The 6088-nt window shown below is 34.8% G+C and overlaps 1 pseudogene across 1 annotated transcript; it reads left to right on the plus strand.

Annotated features, from left to right (window-relative positions):
* The first annotated feature begins 514 nt into the window (after positions 1-514).
* Positions 515-5475, plus strand: LOC114303699 (protein EARLY FLOWERING 3-like; annotated as a pseudogene). Its single transcript, XR_014348541.1, has 4 exons — positions 515-1123; positions 2145-2641; positions 4283-4334; positions 4465-5475. The product of XR_014348541.1 is annotated as a protein EARLY FLOWERING 3-like (transcript).
* Positions 5476-6088: the final 613 nt, after the last annotated feature.

Genomic DNA, 6088 nt, shown 5'->3' on the forward strand with positions numbered 1-6088 from the left:
CACTTTAGATCAAACAAGACTTAAAACTAAGGAATACTTACGTGTAGGTCTTAATAAGTCCTATGATAAAAATTTGTTATAAAAAAATCACTAATAATAAGTTTTAGCAATAATTTATAAAAATCATGAAAATAAAAGTTACTAATTGTCAATATTTAGTGATATATATAAAAATTTATCACAAAAAAATTATTTTTAACGATAATTTTATCGAGACTTATTTTAACACGACTCGATAGAAATTAAGGCCTCGTTTGGGAACAGACTAATTTAGTAACTTTTTAGCTATTTAGCTAAAATATGAGCTAAAAAAATTAGTATGTTTGGGATAACTTTTTGAATTTTTACGAAAAGATACGCAAAAAGTAGAGAGAAAAGAGAATTTTTGATTTTTTGGTATAAGTTGTTAATTTTTTGGCTAATTTAATAATTTTTTGATTTTTTGACTAAAAAGAAGGTTCCCAAACGAGGCATAAGTCAACTATTATAAATTATTGCTAGTTTACCCTAAAACGAACTAAACACAATACCCCTGCTGTGTGTTTTCAGGAATCGCTTTGAGTTTTGAGAAAGAGGACCTTTTTTTGATCTGGGTTTGCTTGATTCCGGATTTCTCCAAGTGGGTTTTGACACATTTTTCATCAATTTCAGGTGAATAAACAGTGTTTCTTGAACTGGGTCGGTGAGAAATAGCATCATGTTCAAGAGAAGGGTTCGATTTTGGATTCTTGGTTTGTGAAATCTGGGCTTCTACAAGTGCGTTTTGGCTTTAAAGATCTCGTTTCCCGTGAATTCGAGCCGATTTTGATAGGTTTTGGAGGTTTGTTACACGGGATTTTTAAGTGTCATGTAGTTGGCGTTTGTGTTGATGCAGGGTTAGAAATTGAGAGAGAGAGAGAGAGAGAGAGAGAGAGAGAGGATGAAGAGAGGGAAAGATAATGAGAAAATTATGCAACCTATGTTCCCGAGGCTTCATGTTAATGATAAAGAGAAAGGAGGGCCAAGAGCACCCCCAAGGGACAAGATGGCCCTTTATGAACAGCTTAGCATCCCTTGTCAGAGATTCAATCCTAACCCTAAAAATACTGCCAGTATGGTACCTCCTCCAGCATCCTCAAGCCAGGTGAGCTAGAATTTAAATGGGTCTGCTGTTTGAAATTCATGGTTTCTTTTATTTGTGCATCTTTCAGTGATGGTTCTTTAATGTTCTGTTTGAGGTAATTAACATCTTTGGTGCACAATTTTATGTATATGGAACTGTTTGAATATTAAAGAAAAATGATTTTGCGTGTTTTATGTCATATTTATGCTTTTAATAGGCTGCTGCATAACTATTGTGTGTTTAAAGGAGTATGCTGTTTAATCATTTCTTTTGGTTTGGTGGAGGTGGGGTTATTGACCTAATGGAGCAGGCCATAGGTTTGATATTTGGTGTAACAATTTAGGGCAAACTTCACTCAGCCCTATAGGCCATGTGCATATAATTCCACCATTTTGTGGTTTGTGGACTAAAACGCACCACTAATTTCCATCAATGGCAATTGTAAATTAACCTAATTGTCCTTGTCTTCTTCCTTATTTTTGAACTAAACCCTTCACTTTAACTGTTGTGGTATAGGTTACGGGCACGTAAAATTCATGTCGTTTGGAAATGTGTAATGCACTTCCTGTTAATTTGGATTGAAAATGTGACGGTGTGTTTTTGTCGACAAATCATAGGGGTTATATGCATATGGCCTGTGTACCACAGGAGGGGCAAAGTGAAATTTTCCCAACAATTTATTGTTTGTTGCTTTATTATTTACTAGTGGTTTTCCAATAATCATGTTCACCCAGGGAAAAAAAATTTAGAAAGAGGGGCTCATGGAAAATGAAGAACCCATTACCTGCATTGCCCCTCCATGAGGGAAGAACTTGAGCTAGTATAGTTGTGATCCATGGAGTTTTGAAACTCAAACTTCTCTGAACTGCTTATTCAAGTCTTAGATGCCATCTCTAGTATGGAATTTTTATTTTTCTTTTATTAAGTTTTCACTCTTCATGGTCTTTTTGTCCTTCTATGTTTACATTTGAGAAAAGTCAGCCTGTTCGTATCTATACTCATGTAGAAATTGCTTGACACTTGTAATAACTTCTTGTCATAGGGAACCAGCCATGAGGGTATGTTTTTTCCACCTCACCTACAACGTTCAACACATCCAGCTGGGAAGTCATATGCTGGCTATTCTGATTTTAACTCCCCATTGACACCACTTGAGCACAATAAGAAGCACGATGAAGAGGATTTTATGGTTCCTATCTTTGTTCAGTCGGAAATAGGTCAAGATCAGAGAAAAAATTCTAATGGCATTGATAGGGAGGATGATGAGCCTGTGAGGGGCATAGAAAATGGGCATTCTTCCATCCTTAGTAGAGATTCTTGTCTAGAAGAGCTGGGAAGTCCTAGTAACCCCACTTTTGAAAGTGGTTATCACGAAGACAATAGATGTAAGTCATTACAGATAGCAAAAGGGGACAGAGAGGATGATGCCTCAGAGACTTCCATGGTGGATTCTATACCAGGCTTGGATATGTCCCCTGATGATGTTGTGGGAATTATAGGTCAGAAGCAATTTTGGAAAGCGTGAAGAGCAATAGTAAAGTAAGTTCCTTTGCTTATAAATAGCTTCTCAAATATGTTGTATTTTGGAATATCACATATGTGCTTCCTTTTTCTTTTTTTTTTTTCTTTCTCCCCAGTAGATACGTTAATTTGATAAAATCTGAAAAAGTAGTGTACAATTTTTATCTTGATATTTTCTTCTTCGGTAAGAAATAAGAAAATATTATACTGTAGTAGTAGAAAGGAACTAGATTTTTGGAAGACACTGTAGAATTATCTTCTTTTCCATCAAATTAAATAAAATTGCTAGTTTACTAATGTTTCCTTAATTATCTTCTAAACATTAGTGCTTTCACATGATATTCTGCATCTCAATTTATCTCTTGGTTGTTGAGCACTTAGAAAGGATGAACTGCTTTAGAGCTATTTTTGGAAGTCTTGTCCTAGCTGATTCAATATTATTCCCTATAGAATCCTTTTCTAATCCCATCTTTGGGTTAGACCTGCCGAGGTATTGTAAGATGATTGCACGTGATATTGGGAACATTGGGTAATTTCTATTCTTATGTTTTAGATAGTATTTTATATTTCTTGGTGAAGATTGGTGATCTTATATTGGGACATCATGTAGTCATCTAATGTAGAGTTTAGAAGTTGCAACTATTTTGTATGTTTCGGATTATTTCTTTTTCGTCTTCTAACAGTTCAAAATTTAATTTGATCGTTGAAGGCAATATCGAGTTTTAATACTTTTGGTTGGGTATATTTTGTCCAATCTGAGCTGAAAATTTGGAAATAAGGTCTTAAGGGAGGGAAGATCTCAGGTGCGGAGTCTGGGGTTCCCTCCAAATTGACATTTTTGTGTTCAGCGGCCCTTGAAGGTTTTTGGTGGTGGAGTATCTTATACCCATTTCGAACTAATATATATTATGCAAGGTAAGTTGCTAGATGGTGGGTGATTCTCAATTCATTCTCTATTTTGCTCCTACCTTTCAGGATATTTTTTGTTTTCATTCACATATTGATTGGGTTTCAACCCTTCACATTTGGGGAAGTTCACTTTTTCTAGCAGTTTGTGGCTTCAGAGGAAGAAGAGAAACAAGTTTTTGGTGAATATTTTCAAATTTTTTATGTTGTTCCATGTAAAGTTGTATTGAATATGGACATGATGATATTAACCTCTTGTTTTCCTGGGAATTATTTTAACCATGGCCCCAATTGGTATGAAGCACTTTAAGAATAGCTCTGTGACTACCCAAAGGAGATTGGGTTAATGGCTTTTGCCTTAAAGCTTTTTATTCCTGGGCTTGAGCTTTGAACTTGAAATTATCCCGGGGTTTTTATTTATACACTTGTCACTCTATTGCAATTCACACTATTTCACATACAATAGAAGAAAGTTATCTGCTCAAATAGACGATAAAAATTTTAAGTAGTTCTCAAGTTTCTTACTACTATACCTTCATAGATTTGTATTTGGTCTAAATTGATGCTCCTGTTTTGTTTTTGTTTTTGTTTTTGTTTTTTCTCAAAATGATGGTACCGTATGGTGCTTGATTGTGAATCACTGGTCAATCGATGTTAGGTTTTTATCTCATGTTGGTTGCATGTCTGTAAAAGCCAAGCCACATGAAATTGTATTTTCTTCATTCTTGATCTGATCCCTCTCACCCTTTTCAGTCAACAAAGAGTGTTTGCTGTTCAAGTATTCGAGTTGCATAGATTGATAAAGGTAAGGAGGTCATCAATCTTAGCTAAGTTCCAACTTACCTGAAATATGAAGCATAATTTATTTTGCATCCTATTTATTTATTTATTTTATATGGAAGCGGATTTGAGTTTAGTTCTTGATATTGTAACAGGTCCAGAGATTGATTGCTGGATCACCACATCTTTTGATCGAAGGTAGTGCTTTTTTGGGAAAACCTCTAAAGGGCTCTTCTCCAAAGAAGCTTCCAATCGAGAATGTTGTTAAACCATCTCCTCAGATTGTGAAGCATAAAGATGATTCCAGGAACCCAAATCGTAAGATGGAATGCTTGGCTGAAAACGGTGTTGGAAGACATTTTGTTCTTCTGAGCAAAATTTTAGTCAGCCTTCAAACTACAGACTATTTTCAGAGCAAGGTGTTATTCCTTGGGGTTTCCATCAACCACCTGGGCACCAATGGTTGGTTCCGGTAATGTCCCCTTCTGAAGGACTAATATACAAGCCATATCATCCCGGACACGGACTCCTGGGCCCAGTTTGCAGAGGTTGTGGGCATCCGGGATCAAATCCTATGATGGGTACTTTTGTAAATCCTGCATATGGTTTTTTCCCTTTGTATGGCATGCCAGTCATCAACCCAGGTATATCAGGCTCAGCTGTTGAACAAGCAAATCAACCTGGCCAGTTACACCAAAGCTCGTGTAATGTGCCAACCCAGAAGAACGGAGCAATTTCAAACGGCGTGAAGCAGCCTGCATCTAGTGAGAGTGAGTTTTTAGGCAGTACAGCAAGTAGCTCCGGTGAGAGAGCTCAAGAATTTGGCAGCAAAAGAAGAAATGTGCTTACACTTTTCCCAACTTCTCCAGTACCAGCTGTTCATTTTGCAGAGGGATCTGCAGAGCTCCAAGACACTTGCCAACCAACAAGAGTGATTAAAGTCGTGCCTCGCAATGCTAGATCTGCCACTGAATCTGCAGCTCGGATTTTCCAGTCTATACAAGAAGAAAGAAAACAGTGCGACTCGTTTTAATTTGATTCAGTTTACCTGTGTCTGAAGATTATCTTTCAGTTTTTGTTGTATTAATTTGATTTTTAGGCTTGGGTCCTTTTCAGCTTGTAATTCTTATCATCGTATCTGAGTTTGAAGTTACCTTCTGAGGCAATGGTTGGGTTCTTCTGAAGGGATACAGGGTGGGTGTTTGAGTAGTTGTTTCGGTTTGGTTCAATGGGATTTATGAATTGAGGAAATCAAAACTGACTTAAATGTTTCGTTTGATTTTAATATAATTATATTACTCTTTTAAAATTTTAATTTGCATAATATTTATTTTTATTTTTATCAGTAGTCATTAGTTTTACAGATTAAAAAATAATATTAGCATCTTTTTAAAATTAAAAAATATATATTATGTTATTTATCTTTATATCTTCATACCTTTTACATTAATTACAAATATTCTATTCTCATAACAAATTTTTTCTTTTATTAATAAATAAATTATCAAATAGATTAATAATTTTTAACAATGTTACAAATATATTTTAATTAATAATTTAATTAATTTATTATTGTATACAATATCAGTTAGGATTTTTACCTTATCTGTTACTTTTGTCAAATTAATTTTTAAATAAATTTTAAAAGGTATATTTATAATTTATCTAACTTTTTCATGAAATGATTACGTTCCAATTCCAAAATATTAAAAACTGTTTGAGTCATTAATTAAAGCTCATAAAGACCAAATTGAATCATTTTCCTTTTAATTTTAAGGG

This window comes from Camellia sinensis, chromosome 13, assembly GCF_055761805.1.
Source record: "Camellia sinensis isolate YWXY chromosome 13, ASM5576180v1, whole genome shotgun sequence".
NCBI lineage: Eukaryota > Viridiplantae > Streptophyta > Magnoliopsida > Ericales > Theaceae > Camellia > Camellia sinensis.